The 24,561-nt window shown below is 38.6% G+C and overlaps 1 pseudogene across 1 annotated transcript; it reads left to right on the forward strand.

Annotated features, from left to right (window-relative positions):
* The first annotated feature begins 1,475 nt into the window (after positions 1-1,475).
* Positions 1,476-2,080, forward strand: LOC309819339 (histone deacetylase complex subunit SAP25-like; annotated as a pseudogene). The gene has a single exon. The product of its transcript is annotated as a histone deacetylase complex subunit SAP25-like (transcript).
* Positions 2,081-24,561: the final 22,481 nt, after the last annotated feature.

Genomic DNA, 24,561 nt, shown 5'->3' on the forward strand with positions numbered 1-24,561 from the left:
ATTTTGTGAAACGTGTCCTCTGAACACCCCCCAGGAGATGGGTGGGCAAGTCACACATTAGACATCTACTCCATCATTCCATTTCCCTAAATCATTAGATTTATTCCTCTACATTATAAGAAGGACATTGCACACTTCAGCTTGATTTAATGTAAACCAATATGATATCCAGGTTTTAGTCAACTGTGTAAGCAAATTGTGAGGGTCTTTCCCAGTTTCTCAAGCTAACATATGGAATCCAGAATGCCTGGTAAGTGCACCCATGTTGATACATTTGGCCATTCCAATATTATTTTCTTCCACCCCGGGCAATTACACTTAGATTCCATTTCTGCACATGTATATATTAATTTCTGCTGATATAAACTTACCACATTTTGCAGTTTTTTAAGTGTGTGAATTGGCTCCTTCCAGGTCAGACTTGGTAATCATTTCCCTTGATGAGGTTGGATTTGACTCCAGCATGGTTCTGCAGGCCATGAGGGATAGCGAGGGTAGATCATTTGGAAATAAGCTTTCCCCTGCAATGTAAGGTCATTACGCTGTCCTCTTGCTGGGAGAAGCTCCTTCCTCAGAAAGGGGAGGGGGAGCAGGATCTGCTGTTGGGGAGGCTTACAGGGATTTGTAAGGTCAGGGTACCCAGATTCATCTGAATTGCCTTCATTCCAGTTCTCAGGGCTCCATCCTTTTCTTATCAGCCCCTAATATGCACATAAGAAATTTGATAAGGATGAGAAATCAACTTGAATCATAACTTGGAGCTAAAAGAGATTAATTTATGATAATCATAAAATTCCCTTCCCCCGATTCTCTTAACTCTGCCTGGAGGTGTTCATTTTCATTCTACCATTTCCCCAATGCAATAAAAAGTAGTTAGCATAGTCCAGGGTACCAGTGGCAGAATTCCCATCATAACAGTCTTTTGAAACAGTCCCTTGCTTTCCAAAGTCTTCTGTTTAATAGGCATATTATTTCCAGCAACATTTGGGGCTGTGCCTTAAAAAAAAAAGTCCCCATTGTGGACATTGTATGTTTTGGGGATAATTAAAGTAATGAAGTACCCTGCAAGGTGGGCCGCAACCTGGGCTTGCAGGGACGTGCAGGGCAGCACGGGCCACTGAGGGAGGCTGGGCCCAAGTGGAAGCCGGGAGGGGCCAGGCGGGCGAGGTGGGCAGTGTGGGGCCCTGCCTAGCCCTCCCCCCGGACACCGCATGTTGCCCTGGGCCCCCCGGCAGCGCGGCCTGGGTGAAGAGCAGGCGCCCGAGGAACAAGGCCCCTCGGCGGTCAGCGACCCCGGCCAGGCCAGGGACTCTGGAGAGGAATCCCTGGGGGAGCCAAGAACATCCCCACCGGACAATCCTCAGCCCTGATACCGAAGGCCTTCCTGGATCCAGAAAGAGCAGCTGCTGCCTCCGTCGCCCCCAGGCCTCGCTGCCAAGCGGTCCCCGGGAACCCCAGTTCCCCCCTATCCCCAGATGACCCTGCTACCGCCCTGGGACCCCAACTATGAGGCTTAAGCGGGACCTCGTCTGGTGCGGGGGCCCAGCTGTGGGTCAGGCACCTCCTTCTCAGGCCAGACCTTGTGCCGTCCCTCATTCTGGCCTCTGTACGAGGCAGCAGCGTGAGGCAGAGGCCTTAGGCCCATCTAGCAGGACATCAGAGTGGAGAGCAGGTGCCCCCGGATGCAGGGTTCCCAGTGATATGCTATGAAGATGTCTTTCTTTCTGACCCTCTGCTGCCCTGTGGGCAGCGTGTTCCCCTGTACCTGTCTCAGGGCCCTCAGCAGGTGATGGGCTCTCTGAAGCTGCTGCTCCCAACCCCAATTATGTCCCCCTGGGTCCTCCCCACTCCATCCTCTGGCTGCTCCACCGCCTGGCTCAGAGGGCCTGAGCTGATCGCCCTCACTGGCCTCCTGCAGATGAGCCAGGGGGAGCCAAGACCCAGCTCCCCAGGGGCTCCCATGCCCCCTGCTGACCCTCCAGATGCTGCCTCTGACCGCCCAGGTACCAGTGGTGGCCAGAGCTGTTCTCACTGCATGGACCGATCTCTCCCATGGGCCCCAGGCAAGCAAGGTCCATAGCCCCTCCAGGGGCAGAGTGGGCTCCTACTTCGCCAGGCAGGTTCTGTTGACAATGAAACAGTGCTGGTCTGTAAAGTAATGAAGTAAATGCTAGTGTTCTCTACTCAGAAGTTACCCATCTCAGTATGTTGGGTTTCAAAAGCAATTTTTATTTTGGACACTTGGCCTAAACTTCCGAGTTTTGCCCCCAAACAATAGGACATCAGCTCTGAAGAGGCTCAATCTAAATTCTTTGACTAATGTGAATATCAGAGAAAGCGCAATATAGCATATAAATCCGTTTCTTATATACTGATTATAATTCATTCATTAAAAATATGCTGTTATTTTAAGAACAAAATCACAAGTACATCACTGGAAAAAGGGTGTTTAGGCCAATGCAACTTGTGCCCTTGTGACCATCCTCTGGGATCATCAGAGACTTCCTTACAATGTTCCCTGAGGCTCTGAGCTTTCTGGCTGTGCCCTTTGTCTTAATCCATCAGGTTCTTTCTATGTATGGCCAATATAAGGTTTCAATAGATTATAAACAGTGCATATAAACAGTGCATTTTACTGGAAAGAAGACATTAATTTTCATCCTTGGCATTTCTGATTATCTCTGGAGTTATTCTCCATTCACATTTGACAAGGGATGTTTAAGACTGCTTTTCTGCTTCTAGTAGCAATCTCCTATATCCCATCTCTGTTTTCTTTCCAATCCTTAGGGAGGAAAAAAAGTTAATGTATTTCTTGTTTCTTCCTGAAAAATTGAAAAATGTAGGATTGTGTTTGTAGACTCAACTTCCTTATGGTGGTCTGTTGCAAGCAACAGAGAGTTCCCTTGCAAACAGTACTAAGGAGTTTATTATTTGTGACTTATGATCCTCACCAATGCCACTTTTACATAGATTACTGAAGAAAATATAATATGTGGTCTACTATTTACAAATAGTTTTATTCTGTCAACCAGGTTTCCCAACAAAAGTCAGAACCAGTCTTCTCCCTTAAATATATAAAAATAACATACACAAAATAATGGAATTGCTTTATTAAAAATGGAAAATATCATGTAAAACTTTGAGGTAGGATTATATGAAGAAAAATGTAGAACAGATTTGCTGTATATAAGTATTACTACTCAAGTATTCTCTAGAATTATAAAGGAACAGTTTTTACTATCTCATGATATAAGATATGATGGTCCAGGCAATACTTATCTAACCTAGTCTTAGAGTTGAAATCTCATCTTGGATAGATTCGTCAATACCGAGTCCTTACAAATAAGATGTTGCAAATAAAAAAATAAACCAAAAATAAAAATCCCCACTAGTTAATTTTTCACTATCACCTGCTAGACCCTCTTTATCTTTTAAAATATCTGTGGTTTAAATGAGTCTGGAATTTTAATTTTTTACAACATATTTTCTGGGTTTAATTAACATTCAGTAAAGTCTTTAATGTTTAAGAGTGGTTTGATTATGGGAAATATGTTATCGCCTTCCAAATCCAGGAACATAAAACTGTCTTTAAGTAAAATTTGAATACTTTAAAAATTGCAACCCAAAGTGTGTGTTTTTATGAGCTGTAATTTAAGAGCCTCAGCGGCTTTGTCTTGAACAGATGCGTGAGAACAATCTGAGAGAGTACATCTAACAGTGAGACAGCAAATGATGAAATTTTGTATGTATTTATAGTACTTATATTGTTCACTAGCTCTTTATATAACTACCTTTTCACTTTGGGACTTTTTTCATGGCGTATGTTGTGATCTGTCTGTTTGCTTTTCTTTTCTTTGGGGACAATGGGTTATTTAGTATCTCTTTTAAAAATCTGTTTAGGGGTGTGCATTTTAACAGCCTTGTCTAGTTGCATTATTTGCTTGATTTCCTCCCTGTAACATCTCTCCCTTATGCAGCAAACAAAGAAAATAATTTGGGGCTTGGGTATAAGAGAGAGATTCTTGTGCTACAGACGGGTATAGGACAAAGCAGGAGAAGTTAAATGGCTTTTGCCAGAAATTCTTGCTTGTTTTCTTTTCTTTTTGGATTTATCATAAAATTAATAATATTAAGCATTTCTAGTACAAACTATAGTTTACTGAAAGCCTTTACTTTGGAGACACAATTGTTAGTGCTTCATATACATATACATACAGACATTATTGTATTCAATCCTCACAGTGATGTACAAGGAGATGCTGTTGTTCTGTTTTTCACAGATGAAGAAACTGAGGTGCAGAGAGGATGAGCAGTTTTTTCATAATCACATGGTCAGAATATGAAAGAACTAAGAAAGTAGCCCAATTCTATATGACTGAAAACCCTGTGCAATTAATGACTCTCAGAGCACGTAAGCAGTAGATATAAAAGTTGGTCCATATTTTGCAAGGGCTGGAGGTAGAGATGGAAACAATAGTGACAGTAGTAACAGGAGTAATGACAATAATAATAAAACTGCACAATTTGCCATTTGGGACCAGCAAAGGGCCATGAGTCCATCTAGGGACTTCACATAAAGTGTATTTATCTTCCTTATGACCCTAAGGAATGGTGTTATTATTCCCATTTTAAGATCACAAAATTAAAGTCAGGAAAGTTAGGAATCTCACTCAAAGTTACATAGCTAGTACATTACAGATGCAGGAGTCCAGCTGAGAACTGGATTCTAAATATATTCCATACTTAATCTTCTGCCCCATTGTAAGCTGCATTTCTTCTTTACTTGTGATTTCATCTAAGAAAATCTTCCTGTTGGGATAGTGCTATGTTTTTTTCCCCCTAATCCGCGTATAATGTGACACGTACTGCACAATGATTGGAGATATCATTATATTTACAGACCTATTCATCAATTTGTTTCTGTTAAATAAAAAACTTTCTGAAAATAGTGGAGAAGGGCTGGATGCAGGTGTGGAAATCTTCCATGTAAGCCAAAAATCTTTTAACAAATGATAATATTCTCATGGGACAAGGATAAAAAATAGGCCATTACGTCACCAAAATTCTGAGACTTCTCATAATACTAACGGAAAATAGAACCAAAGAAATGTAAAGTTATTACTAAGGGCCCCATATGAAGGCAGGAAGGATTTAATAATATTTAATAATAGTCACATGCAGGCCAAATTATTTGGTAGCAACCTTGGAATACTGGAGCTACCAATGCCCAGGATCTGAATCAAGAAGAAACAGACCATTTTTTCAAAGATTTCTTAGAGATCTGAAGGAAAGAATCTTTGGCTTGTAAAGTTCAATGTTTGGATTAAAATTTATCAGGTTGCATCTGTGAACCTTTCCATTTTGGGTCAAAGAGAAAAGTATGTCTCTGTGTGTGTGTGTGTGCACGCACATACTATATTAGTCTGCTTGGGCTGCCACAACAAAATACCACTGACTAGGTGGCTTAAACAACAGAAATTTATTTCCCACAGTCCTGGAGGCTTGGAAGTCCAAGATCAAGGTGCCATGAGGTATGTTTTGTTCCAAGGCCTTCTCTTGGCTCGCCGTAGGTGGCCGCCCTCTTCCTGTGGGCTCAAATGGCCTCTTCGTAGGAACAGGAAAGAAATCTCTCTAGTATCTCATCTTATAGATGCAGTAATCCCATCAAGAGGGTCTCACCCTTATGACCTCATCTAACCCTATTACCTCCCAAAGACCCCATCTCCAAATGCCATCATACTAAGGGTTAGGTCTTGAACACAGGCATTTGGGGGTGGGGGGGGACACAAGCATTCAGTCCATAACACTCTGCCCCTGGCCTTCCAAAATTTGTATGCTTCTCATACACAAAATACATTCATTCTATCCCAACAAACAGCCCCAAAAGTCTTAGCTCATTCTAGTATCCATCTAAAGTCAAAGTCTCATCTAGATATCATCTAAAATCAGATACGGGGGAGACATGAGGTGCAATTCATCCTGAGGTTAAATTTCTCTCCGGCTGTGAACTTGTGAAAGCAAACAAGTTATGTGCTTCCAAAATACAAGGGGCCATCATAGGGTAGACATTCCCATTCCAAAACAGAGAAATAAGAAAGAAGGGAGAGGTGAGGGGTCCCAAGCAAGTCCAAAATGCAGGAAGGCAAATTCCACTAGGTCTTAGGGCTGGAGAATAATCCTCTTTGCTTTCCAGGTCCAGTGGGGCAGCAGCATCACCCCCAGGGCTCGGCTCATGTGTTTCTGTGTACACACCTGAAATCAAGGTGGCAGCAGCAGACTTGGCCCTCCCCCCTGGCCCCAGGCCTGTGAACTCTGTGCTTCTGGTGGGAGTGGTAACCCACATGATTTCTCAATCACCTTTGGGATCCTTCTTCCCTTCTTGAGGGAGAGCTGACATTCACAGCTGAATAGCCCTACAATCCCACCTTGTAAACTCCACAAAGTCTGACTGCCCTCCTTTATCCTGTCCCATCTTCTTCCCCACTTTAGTTCAAACTGGCAGTGTCTCTGCTGATATAACCCCATCTCTATTCTTGGCTTATTAAATTCATGAGTCACACCATGATCTCTTTATCAAATCATTTTCTTTCTTTTTTTTTTTTTTTTTTTTTTGAGGTACGCGGGCCTCTCACTGTAGTGGCCTCTCCTGTTGCGGAGCACAGGCTCCGGACGCGCAGGCTCAGCGGCCATGGCTCACGGGCCTAGCCGCTCCACGGCATGTGAGATCTTCCCAGACCAGGGCACGAACCCGTGTCCCCTGCATCAGCAGGTGGACTCTCAACCACTGTGCCACCAGGGAAGCCCTATCAAATCATTTTCAACCACACCCTTAGTATTCTCTTTAGAACCAGCTTTCTCATTTTTTTTTTTTTTTTTTTGCAATATGGAGAAGCTGAAAATTTTGATATCTTCAAGTTCTGGTTCCTTTTTGCTTAACAATTCCTTCTTCAATTCATCTCTCTCCTTTCACATTTTACTGTAAGTGATCAGGAGGAACGAAGCCATACTTGCAATACTTTGCATACAAATCTTAGCTAAATATCTAATTTCATCACTCACAAGTGCTACCTTCCATAAAAGATTAGAACACAGTTCGGTCAAGTTCTTTGCCACCTTATAACAAGGATCATTTTTCCTCCATGTTCCAATAACATGGTTCTCACTTGCATCTGAGTCCTCGCCCTTAACATCCATATTCCTAGTATGCAACTCAAAATTCTCCCAGCCTCTGTTCATTATTCAGTTCCACATGTTTTGGTATTCATTACAGCAGCACGCCACTTCTCAGCACCAAAATCTGTCTTAACTCAGGCTGCTTTAAAGAAAACCATAGATTGAGTGGCTTAAACACAGAAATTTATGTCTCACATCTCTGAAGTCTGGAAGTCCAAGCATAGTTGAGGTCTAATGAGAGCTCTCTTCCTGGCTGGTAGAGAGCAACCTTCTCACTCTGATCTATATATACAATCTATATACATGGTGGGAAGAGAGGTGTGAGCAAGCTCTCTGGTTTCTCTTTTCATAGGAGCACTAACCCCATCTTGAGTGTCCCTCCCTTTTGACCTTATCTAAATCTAATCACCTTCCAAAGGCCTTATCTCCAAATACCACCACATCGGAGGTTAGGGCTTCAACAGATGCATTTCGGGGAGACAGCAGCATTCAGTCCATAATATACAAACATACATACATATATATTTACATGCGTTGATAGATTATACATATTCTAGTTACATATTCTGCTAACTATAGATGCAGAAATAGCATTAGTAGAATCAAGTATAAAAATAGAAGTGATGACATCTCCTTTCAGTCTTTACTTATATATAGCACATAAGCTGTTTTTGAAACAGCTGGCAGAAGTGTTACTTTTTCTTCTTAGTGTGAAACTTAGTTAGACTTAGCATGGTGAAATCAGTCATTTGTTCCTAATCAGCATTACAGATAGGCTGACAGCAAAAGCACCCAAAATTGAGGCTCCTGCATCTCTTTACAGGAGACTGAGCAAAACCCCACAGCATTATCTTAAACTTTAAATTTGACATCCACTGGCCACTGTAGAAACAACCCTCTCAATTTTTTTTTTAAGGGTATTAGATAGTAATTCCATTTTCAGCATGTTTCTGTGGAAGTAAATTATGGATATGTAAAAATGTATATCTCTCTATGTATATCCATTCTAGTAGTATTTATATTAGTAAAACAGTTGAGGTGTCAAATGGTAGGGAATGTTTAAATAAACCACAACGCAGCAACATATCAAATGCTATGGAGTCATTAAAGTGATAATTTTATTTAAACAAATGAGAGACTAGAAATTAAAAAAAAGTCAAAAGATGAGATTAGAAAAAATGGTAAAGTGAACCCTAGTACCTAATTTCTCTTCCCACCAAAATCTCTGTGAAATGTCAGGTAATAAATTATGTTTAAGAAAATAAAGTCATAGGCACAGTGGAAAACAAGGAAAGACCTTGGTGGAAGACAATTTCTGAGGAATTCCTAAGAACTAGAAATGGAGTGATATCAGAATCACAGAGAAGCAAGAGTGAAGAAAATAAAAATCCAAACTCATGCAGGAAGAGGAAGAGCTTAGGAGAAGTTTCAGGGAAGCTCAAAGCTCGAAGTTACCTGGAGCAGAAGCAGGAGGGACCATGTTGAAACTTAAGGGGAATTGTAGTCTGACAATAAGCCATCGATTTATTCAGCCTCCACCCATTTAGACTGAGCAGGGGGCAATGAGTCCACAGAGGACCAGGCACTGGCTGTGACTCAGGTGCAGAGCTAAAGCAGTGCCCAGGTCACTGCAGACTCCAAGGAGGGAGAAGGAGCTGCACATCCAAGGCAGGCTTTCTATCAGGCTTATCAGATGCAATCTCTTGAAGTCAGAACCAACCTCAGCTAAACTTGGTGAGGTGGATCTCACAGACAAATACAACATGGTAACCAAGAGTCAGAAAACAAATACCATTAAAGAGGGGTAACAAAATGACACCCAAGAAAATCATGCTTTTACTGCAAACTGAATACCCCACAATAAGTTTACCTGATATCCTTCTGAGATTTGTGTGAAATGTGGAAATTTATACATGTTTACAAAATAAAAATCTCAGTTGAATTGAATTGTTGAAAAGAAACAGTAATAAAACCAATCAATGAACTAGAATATCACATAATTTTCCTAGAATGTAGCCCATTTCCTAGAAACATAAAATATAAGAGAAAAATAAATGATATACAGAATATATCCAGAAATTTCAACAACCATTCAGAAACAAAATATTTTGAAAAACTAAAGGTATATGTAGTTATAACTACATTTATACATATAAAAATATAACAGAAAAGCTGGAAATATGACAAAAAATAATCTATAGAAGATTATGAAACTACTTTAAAAGCAGAAATGAAACTCTGAGGAATAAAAAAATAAAATGTAAAATCTCAGTGGCTGGATTAAATTCCTGATAAACATATATGACAAAAGAATTAGTAAGCTGAAGGATATAACCCAAAAGGAGTATGGCTAAAAAAAAAAAATCTAGGAAAACAAAGAGATGGAAAAGCAAGAAAAAAAGGTTAAAACACAAAAAGTCAGAATTTAAAAAATAATATATAATCAGTGTGCCAAAGAAAATTTAAAAGAGAAGGGGGACAAAGCAATTTCTAAAATATAGTAGCTAAGAATTTGCCTAGAATTGATGAAATTCACCAATCTTGAAATCATAGAATCCAAACAAAATCCAGGCAGGAAGGATTTGCTTTATTGTGATATTTGCTTTATTGAGGTGCTGTGGAACCAAACCCGCAATATCTCCAAGGTCTGCCTATATCTTTCTATTATGAGAGTGAAACAAATTTTGACAAAGACTGAGAGGTATTTACTATCAACAGACCTTCAGGTTCAGTAAAGGGAATCATACAGGAAACACCTTAGGCACAAAGAAAATGATTTCAGGTGGAAAGTCTAAAGTAAAAAAGAATGTTGAACAAAGATGTTGAAAAATGTTTAGAGAATTCAAAATAAACATTGACTATATCAAACAGTAAATCTTTGAAAGAAAAAAATTTAAAAAGACAGGAGATGACTAAAATACCAGATCACAATATTATGTAAATTACAAGGGGGGTCGATTGGAGCTACAGCTTTCTAAAGTCCTTGAACTAGTTGCGAGGGGAGTAAAGATACCTATATAATTTAGACTATGCTAAAAATTTGTAGAAAATCATAGCCTCCAACTTCCAGATACATAAAGGAAGGGAAATCAAAGAAGAAAATTGACATAGTCAGTAAGAGAACAAGAAAGAAAAGGTGAGAAGGAAAAGAAGAATAAAGGGACAAGTAAATAGAAAACCATAGAAAAGAAAAAATACTCAGTCAGAACACAAGAAAGGAAGAACGAAAAAGGGGCTGGAAATCAGGACAAGTAGGAACTATTTAATACAATGGTAGAAATAAATCAGAAGTCAAATAAATGCAAATGGACTTAATGCTCTAGGGAAAAGACAAAGAATCTCTGAAAAGATTAAAAAATAGCTAATTGATATTTCCAAATATACATTGCAGGATTTGGCTTGCCAGTAATTACTTGGGATTTTTTTATCTGTGTTCATGAATGATATTACTGGAATGTCATTTTCTTTCTTCATACATACCTTCTTTTGCTAAGTTAACTAGCTACATAAAATGAGTTGAAGTTGTGGTCTCCCCCCTTTTTCCCCTACTCTTGGGAATTTACACAATATTGGAATTATCTCTCCCTTCAGTATTTGGTAGAAGATGTCTAAAAAGCCATATGGACCTATACTGTTTTCATTGGTTTTTTTGGTTTTTTTTGAAGGGTAAATTATTATCTACGGGTTGACTATCTTTAATCATGAGACATCTCTTCAGGTTTTCTGTGTCTTCAGTATGCTTTGGTAAATTATATTTTCTAGGAAATGGCAATTTTTGTTTATTTTCAAATTTGTCATAAGGATTTTTAAAAAAATTTTCTCTTGCAATATTTAAAACTGCTGTCATCAATACTAGCTATAATTAATCCTCCTTTACATTTCTAATATACTTTATCTGTGTTGTTATTTGATCCTTGGTCTGTCATGCCAAAGATTTACCTACTTTATTAGTCTGTAAAAATTAGCTTTCATGTTGATCCTTTCTATTATATCTTTATTTTCAACGTAATTAACTTTTGCTTGTGTCTTCATAATTTCATCTCCTCCGCTTTTATTGGCTTTACTTTATTCTTTTAATGAGAGGGTAAAGAAAAATAGTAAGGATAAGGAAACATAATCTAGTCCTAGCTTTGCATTCAGAAATTTCACTAGTTGTTTGGAAAGTTATGTAAATCTGGACCTTGGTATTCTCATTGTTTAGGAGATGTTGCCATTCCTTCTTCCTATGTCATCAAGTTCAGACAAGAAAAGACAAAAATTATCTGTATTAATAGTTGCCAGTTTGAAACACTAAGTTTGGAAAGCTGATTAGACTGTATATAAATTTGAAAATCAGTGTAACCTCACTTCTAGAAATGATCAATCTCAAAGTGACTTGACTGTACTTTAATATTCCTTAAAACTGAAAATAAAATGCCCTTTTACTACTAATCTCAAAATTAATCGTTTTATGAAGCATATATTCAAGAATTTGTGTTACTTGTCTCATACTAAGATACTATAGGGTTATGTTAACTTCACAAAGGAGTTATATAAAGTTATGTAAAGGGAATAGTTTATTTCCATTCCATAAAAGAAAATTCAATGTTGGATTGATAAGCAAAGTTCCTGGCATGATGTTTTTCTACATTCCTTGAAAGACATTTTATTAAAACAACATACAAATTAAATTCTTAAATTAACATTGATACCCCTTCCTTAAGGGAAGTATATTTAAAATTAAATTTGTATGTGATTACCTCAAACATAGCCTTATTAACAGCCACCTAGATGTTTGTGGGTTTTCATGCATTAAATTTTTGTTACAGATTATTCACGGTTTGTTAATTGGTGTGATACTTGATGAATATTGATGGTGCATATTGTGGAAATAATTTCCATATGAAAGGGGGTAAAAGAATTTCCTGCTCAAGCAAAACTCTGAAAATAAAAGAATTCTGAAAGGCTGAATTTAGAATATAAGTTGACCCTCTTATTTATTTAACAGTTCAGAATTCTCTATAACCCGGCATCCCAGAAGTATGTATGCCAGATTATAGCTGAATACTTTAATGACATACAAAACAAATGAGGAAATTGATTTATTGGGGCCCTGTTTAAATGTCTAATGTGGAGGTTAAATGTTTGCTTTATTTAAATGAGATGTTCAGGCTTTAGAACAATCTACTAGATTTCACTTATACTTCTAAAATGCCATGTTCTAAGGGTGTTTATATTTCTCATTTTACAGCAGAAATGTAGATTCAGTTAATACATTTGTATAGGGAAGACATTGATCAACTCACAGGATCTTCTTTAGCCAGCATATGTCTGTTATGGTACCTGGTGGTCACCAGCCAGCCACTTAAGGCAGGAAGATTATTCTTGACCACTTCCATCATGAAAGAGGAAGTTGTTTACTCTCACTGGAATAGTCACTTGCTCTAGAAATGGATTTGTCTTACCTGCTGGAAATGCTTCTGCCAAAATCACTATCTATGCATTTACAGAATACCTTAATCATTGTCATAATACTCCTTGCTTCTGACAAGGCAACTCTATTTGCTGCCTAACAAATCACTTCAACACTTGGTAGTTTCACAGAAGTAATTATTTTTTAACAAAAGTATCTTTCATGATTGTGTGACTGACTGCTCAGGTGGGTAATTCTTCCATTCCATGTGATGTCAGTTGGTACTCCAGTAATGGTCTCTATAAGGCTGGAATATCTAAGCTGTCACTTAGGTAGTGGATGTTTTGAAGGCTGGCATCCGCTAGGATGGCTGGGTGTCTCTCTCTTTCCATGGAGTTGCAGAGTCTTGATTCTTTATGTGGCCTTTCCGTATGCTCTCTCCATAAAGTCTAACTTCTTAGATGGCAACTCAGGACTCAAAAAACCACAAAAAAGTAAAAGTAACCAGGTTTTAAGGTTTAGACCCAGAGCTACCTCAGATTGTTCAAAGTATTTATATGCTAGCACAGTTTCAATTCTGCCTCTAAAAGGGAGGAAGGAGAAGAAAAATATGGCGTATTTAATCCGTCACAGGGAGGAAGTCACTCAGGGTAGAGCTAAGAGTATTTACCTAGATTCTAAGGAGGAACATTGTGTTTGCAAGCTGGAGTGCAGGAGGTGAGGAAAAGAGTAGCATGAGATGAGGCTGAACCAGAAAAACCCATGGTCTTACAGGATTCATTGAGTCCATGGAACTTTGTTATAAATGATATGGAAGGAGGCTATTCAAGGATTTTAGACAGAGAGGTTAAATGAATAGATTTTCACTTTTAACAGGTCACGCTGGCTAGAATGGAAAATGGTTTGGCAGGGAGCAGGACTGGAGGTAGAAAGACCATTCAGTAAACTTCTGAGATAATATGGGAGAGGAAGGTTGGTGGTTTCTTAGAATAGGTCAGAAAAGTGGAAATGGAGAAAGCCATGCTGCTTCAAAAGATATTTAAGCAATATACTCAACAGGACTTTACTATTGATTAAATGTGAATATACCAGTCTCTGGCTTGAATCACTACGTAGGTGATGATTGGATTACCAAACAGGGAACCTGCAGAAGTAGGTTTGGAGAGGAATGATCATTAGTTCTGTTTTGGCTTTTTTGAGTTTAAGTTCCTGTGAGCTATGTAGATGAAAATGTTAAGCAGTCAGTAAGCTACTTCAGTGTAGAACCCAAAAGAAAGATCTGGGGGTATAGAGTTGGTAAAATCCTGAATCATGATGGTGATTAGATCAATGGTTGTGGGTGAGGCTACTTCCTATTGGGAGAATGTAGCAGAAGAAGAAAAGAGAGTTTACATCCTATGCCAAATGGCCTAGAATTATTAAAAGAGATGCTTTACTGTAGTAGTAATCAACACATCACAACTTAGAACAATGAGCTATCATTTTAAACCAATTATCCTAGTAAAAATATAAATGATAAATAATGGTGAAGATGTTGTAGAACCACAAGCATAGCTGACGGGAGTTTAGAATGATGTGGCCATTCTAGAAAACCATCAGGTGTATGCATACGCTACAGTTTAGCAATCCCTCTCCTAAGTAGGCACCAGAGAAAATCAAAAACATGTACAAACAGGACTACTCTTAGTGGTATAGGGGCCTCATACAAATATTTTTGGCAGAACCCTGGTCTGTATATATAATTTGAAGAGAAAAATATATTTTAAAAATTGAGGAACCCATGTGAGGTATAGTGGTTAATTGATTATTTAGAATAATGGGTAGAGAAGAGGTGTTGAAATATTTGTTTATTGTATTATTAGTGCATGTGAATACTCTTCATGGTGTCCAAGTACCATCTCTTCTTGGTCAGATCCAACAGTAATCTCTTCATGTTCTTTATTGTCCAACATGCTGTTTCTGGCCAATTTCTTATCTCCTACCACAGAGCAAGGGATAACATAGTTGTTACTCACAATTCCATGGCTATTTGGAACTTTAACAAAAAATACCTTCTTGTCTCTGCAGTTATACAATTTTAATTATTTAATGCTGGATACATAATTACTCATGACAGTACATCATTCATTCTGCTCTCCATGAATACTGAATTCCAAAGACTATCTCAAACATTATTATTCTACTTCATTGATAATGACTGCAAGTGCAAGTCTTACCCAGATTATGCAGGACAGTATGAATGATAATTTGTTCTCTTTTCATGTTAAATTTCACTTTTGGGATTTTATACCAGTACCATTTTCTCAAGGAATGTTCAGCCTTCATCTGTCACTGCTTAAGACCAGAGAGCATGATGCCATCAAATTAGTTGCAGGCAAGAGAAGATGTAGATAGGAAGGGCTTGTTAGAATTGTGAACCAAGAGTTTAGATTTCCAAAGCTCTTGGAGGAGATGGGTCCAGCCAACCATGGAGGACTGGCTTCCATGCAGAGCCTGTGGAGGAAGTAGAGTGACCCATCTGGATGCCAGAAGTGGGGGAGGGGAGAGCTGGCTATGGCAGAGAAGATAAAGGATGGGCACCATCACCTCTGTCACCTTAGAGAATCTTCAAAAATTAGTGTGTCAACACCATTCTGGCAACCCAATCTCATGGAACCTGGGCCACAGGATTTGGGTAGACCTATCAACATGAGTAATGGAGCTCCATAGGGCAACTGCTCAACCCCACATGCTCACTGTCCAGGCTCAGGGCACCACCCAAATGGCACTGCCAGCCTGGCCTGTCCCAGGCACCATAGAGGTACTTAGAACACTTCAAGAAAGGCTCTCCAAAGCACAGCACTGCCTAAAGCCTGGCACCCAGGATAGAAGTCCCTGTGCCTAAGTCTAGGGTCATTATTATGTGTGAGGATGTTCACTCCAGTTGTGGCCTTAGAGGGTTACAGGTAAAATAAGGAGATTCCATAAATGTGGTATATGCCAACAATGAAATAGAAAGTCGTCCAAATAGTAACAGGTGTCCATTCAGTAGCCTGGTGTATCAGACACCTCTGGGGGATTCCTCCCTATTTTGTAGGTCTCACCAAGAAGAACTCCAGGTCACTGCCATGGCAACCACTTTTGCACTTCAAAGAGATTTGCCCGGATGCAACCTGATGGTTCCTTACCTTGATCCATACAACAAAGCACTGTCCTTCCTTGGGGCTTCTCTGAAGCTGTGGTATGGGGTGCCTGCAGGAATACTCCAAGGTCAACTGAAAAGTATAGAGAAATTAGTGCCTGTGAGACCCCAGTTGGCCAGTGAAGGACAAAAGCCAGTGGATAAACACATGCTTCCTACTTTGATCCCCTGGGCAGAAAATTGTGAGATGCATTTCATACAGTTTCTAAGAAGGTTCTAAGGGATCACGGGCACATCATAGGGTCAGTGGAGGTGACCATATAACAGGTTTATGTATTGGACTTTCTTTCTTCATCCACTCTTTACATCCCTGACATCAGCACTCTGGGATCATTCTCAAATAAACCATCTGCACAGAACATTTTCTCTCAGGTTCTCCTTCAGGAGAACACAGGCTAAGACACATGGACAATTTTTTTTAAAAACACGATGTTGGGCTTCCCTGGTGGCGCAGTGGTTGAGAATCTGCCTGCCAGTGCAGGGGACACGGGTTCGAGCCCTGGTCTGGGAAGATACCACACGCCACCGAGCAACTAGGCCCGTGAGCCACAACTACTGAGCCTGCGCGTCTGGAGCCTGTGCTCCGCAACAAGAGAGGCCGCGATAGTGAGAGGCCTGCACACTGCGATGAAGAGTGGCCCCCGCTTGCCACAACTAGAGAAAGCCCTCGCACAGAAACGAAGGCCCAACACAGCCAAAATAAATAAATAAACAAATGTGGGGTTTAAAAACCCAACAAACAAAAAAAACGATGTTGACTGAAAAGAGTAAGAAAAAAAGAGTAAGATACATAACACTATTCTGCTTATGTAAACAAAAAGTGCATCCATATATACCCCCCAAAGCTCCATATTTTGAAGGAGATTCATATAGATAGATAGACATATATAGATACTTATATATACATGTTTAAAACATTTATATGTTATATATTTATATAACATGTTTTATATGGTTACAATATATGTTTATATATACATATATATGATACATGTAAAACATTAGAATGATACTTTTGAGGAGGGGAATGAAAGGAATTGGAAAAAAATGGAGAGGAGTAAAATCAAACAGAAAACAGACTCACGATGATACCATATTAAGACTTGAAAAATTATTTACTCAACTCAATGCCCCTGAGATCCAATTTTTTGTGGAAACAGAAAAAAAGCAGAAAGATAGAAAAAGATGGACACGTCTCAAACAAAGGAAAATATTTTATGCCAAGAAATATTCTTTAGCTTCTTAATGATTCTGAGGAAGAAAATACACTGAATGAAAATGGAAGTGACGTAAGCCTTTTTGGATGCCATTTCTAGACACTGTTCTCAGTCATCCTTCTCTCTTTACAGAAGTACCAATTCTCATGCTTGAAGTATCTTGCTATTCTTTGGTTTACACCCTGGCCTTAGCACAAAATTGTTTAAAATGTAGAATGGGTATATTGCTGCCCGCCAAAATCCAAACCATCCACTTCATCTCATTTTATTTATTTCATCTGCTTATGTATTGTTTGCACTTGACTTGCTGAAAATATTGCTTACTGAGGTTAGGGGATAGGACAAGGAAAAGAGACTTTCTGCCCTAAAATTAGCCATGCCACTTTGCTTCCTCACACGTAAGCATTCTGAATTCTCACCCAGCCTCTCTGGGTATTTCAAGAATGACTATAATTATTTTGCCAGCATTTTTCAAATTTGCATTTGTTCTGCTTTTTTCTTAATGTGTGAAATGTTATCAAAAAAAAGAAATCTTTATGACAAATGTGGCCTCTGTTTCCTGCTGCACTGGTGAGATGCCCAGTTTCCAGGTGCTCTTTGGTTGACTTTCTTCGCTGAGAAGGGCATGTCTGGTGGTTGATTTGGCACAGATTCTATTTCCAAGAAAATAAAAGAAACTCTGATCGAGAAAGATAATAGGACGTCCTGTTCCCACATCTACTCAGTGAGAGACAACATAGAGGGAATATGTGTAATTTACAACAGCTGGATTGTCCTCTTGTAATTTATCCTTGCCCCAACAAATTAAAGCCTTTTTCTAGGGGAGGAGGGGGCTTCCCTCAGTCACAAGTGTGAACAGCATGAGCAGGTGAGCTGAGAGATGGAAAATCCAAACCTCGGCATGACTGTTTCCCAAGACAACCTGCCCCAGGGCATAGGGCTGCTGTCAAGCCTGCAGATGCTTTTTTAGGGTGATCCCTGGCTCCAGTCACTCATGTTTCTTGTCCCTAAAAATTTCATCTCATAGCTAAAAATGTGTAAGTTTTGAAAAATTCCCTCAGCCCATTTAAAATTAGAGTTTCCCTGCTAAAAGGGAGGTGACATACAATTTTGATAAGCTCACTTGAAGTATCTCAGGCTTGTCTCATAATTTCCCCTCACCACCACCCCGGGAGCACTAGACAATTTACAGAGACAACTAGGAATGACAGAAAGAACAATAGTTTGTAGGAGAAGGTGCTGCCATAAATCTCATCTTTGCTGCTTATGAACTGTATGAATATAGAAAAAAATTTTAAATCCTATGAGACTCACCACGGCTATAAAAGTGAAGGTCATAATATCTATGACCCTTAACATATAGCAGACTACCAGGCACATAGTAGGTACTTGACTGTTATTTCTTTCTTCTTTCCTACTGCTCTCCCCGCCCTAATACCTAGGAGTTGAAGCCTTCATTCCTATTGACTGAAAGCTTATCTAAAATATTCATATTCAGTTCTTTATCTCTTCTCTCCCTCTTAATCTTTTTTAATAAATTCTTTACTCATTCCTTTTATGGGTGGGGAGGGCATGGTATATTTCAATACTAAAAGAGAATGAGTACACAAGGTTAAGAATTTTTTTAATAGCCTATGTCTTTTAAAAATCATAGATACTATGCAGAGGGTAGTGTAATAATTACAAAAGTTATTTTACAATACACAAGTTGAAGAATGTAATATTCCTTTTCTTTTTCTTTTTGTTTTGTTTTCCCCTCTACCAAATTTAATCTGCTTGGAGACTCCACTCTCCCAGCTAAGAAAAAAATGCAATCTCTGTCATTATCAAGTTGCCTGCATTCCTTCCTTTTTATGAAACAAGAATTCTGGGCTTATATGGCCAGGGCAGAGCCAGGTTCTGCATCTACAGTGTTCCCCATCCCCACTGTTACTACACAAGGCACCTGCTCCAATTGTCTGCCAGACTCGGGCTCTGAGTAAGCCCCACCCCTCAGGCTGTACTGCAGAAACTCACGGCTCTTGGAGCCTCTGTGCTTCATCCATGTCTAAGTCTTGCCATCTCCTGGGGGCGCTTATAGTCCCTGCTATGCCAGGACTGACAAAATTGTGCCATGCAGGGGATGTTCTCCAAATTCTCTCTTCCTAAGGTTGGCCCACATCTGCATCTTACAATTTAGACTTTTCCCCCAAAACAGAAGTCTGGATGGAGACTGCCTTTTGAGTAACTTCCAGTCTGTTTTGGGCCAACCAGCAACAAGTTGGTATTAATTCTTTGAAGGCAAAGTTCGCATCACTCAAAAAACAAAACATAGCTACATTTTGGGGGTGGAAGAGAGAAATTACCTCCCATCTCCAGCCTTTCCTACTGACCTTTTAAGCAAGGAGATAATGCAAAAATTATCTCCCAATGTTAGCTGACCCTTTCCTGAGCACGTCTTTAGGGTGTTGCTTTACTGGCAGAAAAATAGACCTTAATACATTATCTCTAATCATCTTATCAAACTCCTTGGTAGTATTTTTTTCTCAATATTTTAAAGTTGAGGAAATTGAAGTTCAGAGACTTTTAGTGATTTACCAGAGTTCAAAAAGCTGGTATATGATGGAGAAAACATTTAAACATAGGATTGCCTAATTTTAAAAATTGTAGTCTTTCTACTGCATCATGCTATATTCCAATTAGGGAATCATGACATCCATCATCCTTTTAATGTAACATTTAATGAACACGTATCAGTAGCAGAAAGTTATTACCTCAGGTGAGAGCCTTTTACATTATTTTTGAATGAAACTCAGTCAGAAGCTTGGAAATATACCCTCACTAGTTTTAGCAGACTTCACTTGAAGTGTGACCATATATATTAGAGGGAAGTGTAATCAAAAGGAAAAAAAAAAAACTAAATAACAAATAATTAATTTGTTCTAAAATAGTTTTTCAACATCTCCTAAGGAGTCGTTAGATTATTCATGAATAGAGAATCTATCAGACCAGATCACACGTGTATGCCATTACCTTTTTTTTTTAACACCTTTATTGGAGTATAATTGCTTTACAATGGTGTGTTAGTTTCTGCTGTATAACAAAGTGAATCAGCTATATGTATACATATATCCAAGTATCCCCTCCCTGTTGAGTCTCCCTCCCACCCTCCCTATCCCACCCCTCTAGTGGGACACAAAAGCACCGAGCTGATCTCCCTGTGCTATGCAGCTGCTTCCCACTAGCTATCTGTTTTACATTTGGTAGTGTATATATGTCCATGCCACTCTCTCACTTTGTCCCAGCTTACCCTTCCCCCACCGTGTCCTCAAGTCCGTTCTCTATGTCTGCGTCTTTATTTCGATCCTGCTCCTATGTTCTTCAGAACCATTTTTTTTTTCTTTTTTTAGATTCCATGTATATGTGTTAGTATACGGTATTTGTTTTTCTCTTTCGGACTTACTTCACTCTGTATGATAGTCTCTAGGTCCATCCACCTCACTACAAATAACTCAATTTCATTTCTTTTTATGGCTGAGTAATATTGCATTGTATATATGTGACACATCTTCTTTATGCATTCATCTGTTGATGGAAACATAGATTGCTGCCATGTCCTCGCTATTGTGAATAGAGCTGCAGTGGACATTGTGGTACATGACACTCTTTGAATTATGGTTTTCACAGGGTATATGCCCAGTAGTGGGATTGCTGGGTCCTATGGTAGTTCTATTTTTAGTTTTTTAAGGAACCTCCATACTGTTCTCCATAGTGGCTGTATCAATTTACATTCCCACCAACAGTGCAAGAGGGTTCCCTTTTCTCAACACCCTCTACAGCATTTATTGTTTGTAGACTTTTTGGTGATGGCCATTCTAACCTGTGTGAGGTGATACCTCATTGTAGTTTTGACTTGCATTTCTCTAATGATGAGTGATGTTGAACGTCCTTTCATGTGCTTGTTGGGAATCTGTATATCTTCTTTGGAGAAATGTCTATTTAGGTCTTTGGCCCATTTTTGGATTGGGTTGTTTGCTTTCTGATATTGAGCTGCATGAGCTGCTTGTATATTTTGGAGATTAATCCTTTGTCAGTTGCTTCATTGCAAATATTTTCTCCCATTCTAAGGGTTGTCTTTTCATCTTGTTTATGGTTTCCTTTGCTGTGCAAAAGCTTTTAAGTTTCATTAGGTACCATTTGTTTATTTTTGTTTTTATTTCCATTTCTCTAGCAGGTGGGTTAAAAAGGATCTTGCTGTGATTTATGTCATAGAGTGTTCTGCCTATGTTTTCCTCTAAGAGGTTTAGAGTGTCTGGCCTTACATTTAGGTCTTTAAACCATTTTGAGTTTATTTTTGTGTATGGCATTAGGGAGTGTCCTACTTTCATTCTTTTACATGTAGCTGTCCAGTTTTCCCAGCACCACTATTGAAGAGGCTGTCTTTTTTCCATTGTATATTCTTGCCTCCTTTAAAAAGATAAGGTGACCATATATGTGTGGGTTATTCTCTGGGCTTTCTATCATGTTCCAATGGCCTATATTTCTGTTTTTGTGCCAGTGCCATACTGTCTTGATTACTGTAGCTTTGTAGTATAGTCTGAAGTCAGGGAGCCTGATTCCTCCAGCTCCGTTTTTCTTTCTCAAGATTGCTTTGGCTATTAGGTGTCTTTTGTGTTTCCATACAAACAGTGCAATTTTTTGTTCTATTTCTGTGGAAAATGCCATTGGTTGTTTGATGGGGATTGCAGTGAATCTGTAGATTGCTTTGGGTAGTATAGTCATTTTCATGATGTTGATTATTCCAATCCAAGAACATGGTATATCTCTCTATCTGTTTGTATCATCTTTAATTTGGATCATCTTTAATTTCTTTCATCAGTGTCTTACACTTTTCTGCATACAGGTCTTTTGTCTCCTTAGGTAGGTTTATTCCTAGGTATTATTCTTTTTGTTGCAGTGGTAAATGGGAGTGTTTGCTTAATTTCTCTTTCAAATTGTGCATCATTAGTGTATAGGAATGCAATAGAAGTCTGTGCATTAATTTTGTCTCCTGCTACTTTACCAAATTCATTGATTAGCTCTAGTAGTTTTCTGGTAGAGTCTTTAGGATTCTCTATGTATAGTATCATGTCATCTGCAAACAGTGACAGTTTTACTTCTTCTTTTCCAATTGGATTCCTTTTACTTCTTTTTCTTCTCTGATTACTGTGGCTAAAACTTCCAAAACTATGTTGAATAATAGCGGTGAGAGTGGGAAACCTTGTCTTGTTCCTGATCTTAGAGGAAATGGTTTCAGTTTTTCATCATTGAGAACAATGTTGGCTGTGGGTTTGTCATATATGGTCTTTATTATGTTGAGGTAAATTCCCTCTATGCCCACTTTCTGGCGGGTTTTTATCATAAATTGATGTTGAATTTTGTTGAAAGCTTTTTCTGTTTCTGTTGAGATGATCATATGGTTTTTATTCTTCAATTTGTTAGTATGGTTTATCACATTGTTTGATTTGCATACATTGAAGAATCCTTGCATTGCTGGGATAAACCCCACTTGATCATGTTGTATGATCCTTTCAATGTGCTGCTGGATTCTGTTTGCTAGTATTTTGTTGAGGATTTTTGCATCTATGTTCATCAGTGATATTGTCCTGTAGTTTTCTTTCTTTGTGACATCTTTGTCTTCTTTTGGTATCAGGGTGATGGTGGCCTCATAGAATGAGTTTTGGAGTGTTCCTCCCTCTGCTATATTTTGGAAGAGTTTGAGAAGAATAGGTGTTAGCTCTCCTCTAAATGTTTGATAGAATTCGCCTGTGAAGCCATCTGGTTGACTTTTTGTTCGTTGAAAGATTTTTAATCACAGTTTCAATTTCAGTGCTTGTTATCAGTCTGTTTATATTTTCTGTTTCTTCCTGGTTCAGTCTCAGATGGTTGTGCTTTTCTAAGAATGTGTCCATTTCTTCCAGGTTGTCCAGTTTATTGGCATAGAGTTGCCTGTAGTAATCTCTCATGATCCTTCGTATTTCTGCAATGTCTTTGTACTTCTCCTTTTTCATTTCTAATTCTGTTGGTTAGAATCTTCTCTCTTTCTTTCTTGATGAGTCTGGCTAGTTGTTTATCCATTTTGTTTATCTTCTCAAACAACCAGCTTTAAGTTTTATTGATCTTGGCTATCATTTCCTTCATTTCTTTTTCATTTATTTCTGATCTGATCTTTATGATTTCTTTCCTTCTGCTAACTTTGGGGGTTTTTTGTTCTTCTTTCTCTAATTGCTTTAGGTGTAAGGTTAGGTTGTTTATTTGAGATTTTTCTTGTTTCTTTTGGTAGAATTGTATTGCCATAAGCTTCCCTCTTAGAACTGCTTTTGCTGCATCCCATAGGTTTTGGATCATCGTGTTTTCATTGTCATTTTTTTCTAGGTAGTTTTTGATTTCCTCTTAGATTTCTTCAGTGATCTCTTGATTATTTAGTAGTGTATTGTTTAGCCTCCATGTGTTTGTATTTTTTACAGTTCTTTTCCTGTAATTGATATCTAATCTCTTAGCATTGTGGTCAGAAAAGACACTTGATATGATTTCAGTTTTCTTAAATTTACCAAGGCTTGATTTGTGACCCAAGATATGGTCTATCCTGGAGAATGTTCCATGAGCACTTGAGAAGAAAGTGTATTCTGTTGTTTTTGGATGGAATGTCCTATAAATATCATTTAAGTCCATCTTGTTTAATGTGTCATTTAAAGCTTGTGTTTCCTTAGTTACTTTCAATTTGGATGATCCATCCATTGTTGAAAGTGGGGTGTTATAGTCCCCTACTATTATTGTGTTATTGTTGATTTCCCCTTCTATGGCTGTTAGCATTTGTCTTACGTATTGAGGTACTCCTGTGATGGGTGCATAAATATTTACAATTGTTATATCTTCCTCTTGGATTGATCCCTTGATCATTATGTAGTGTCCTTCTTTGTCTTTTGTAATAGTCTTTATTTTAAAGTCTATTTTGTCTGATATGAGAATTGCTACTCCAGCTTTGTTTTGATTTCCATTTGCATGGAGTATCTTTTTTCATCCCCTCACTTTCAGTCTGTATGTGTCCCTAGGTCTGAAGTGGGTCTCTTGAAGACAGCATATATACGGGTCTTGTTTTTCTATCCATTCAGACAGTCTTTGTCTTTTGATTGGAGCATTTACTCCATTTACATTTAAGGTAATTATTGATATGTATGTTCCTATTACCATTTTCTTAATTGTTTTAGGTTTGTTATTGTAGGTCTTTTCCTTCTTTTGTGTTTCCTTGATACAGAAGTTCCTTTAGGATTTGCTGTAATGCTGGTTTGGTGGTGCTGAATTCTCTTAGCTTTTGCTTGTCTGTAAAGGTTTTAATTTCTCCGTCGAATCTTAAAAATATCCTTGCTGGGTAGAGTAATCTTGGTTGTAGTGTTTTCCTTTTCATCACTTTAAATATGTCCTGCCACACCCTTCTGGCTTGCAGAGTTTCTGCTGAGAAATCTCAGCTGTTAACCTTATGGGGATTCCCTTGTATGTTATTTGTTGCTTTTCCCTTGCTGCTTTTAATATTTTTTCTTTGTGTTTAATTGTTGATTGTTTGATTGATGTGTCTTGGTGTG

Source organism: Grampus griseus, assembly GCF_964374135.1.
Source record: "Grampus griseus genome assembly, chromosome: 2".
Lineage (NCBI taxonomy): Eukaryota > Metazoa > Chordata > Mammalia > Artiodactyla > Delphinidae > Grampus > Grampus griseus.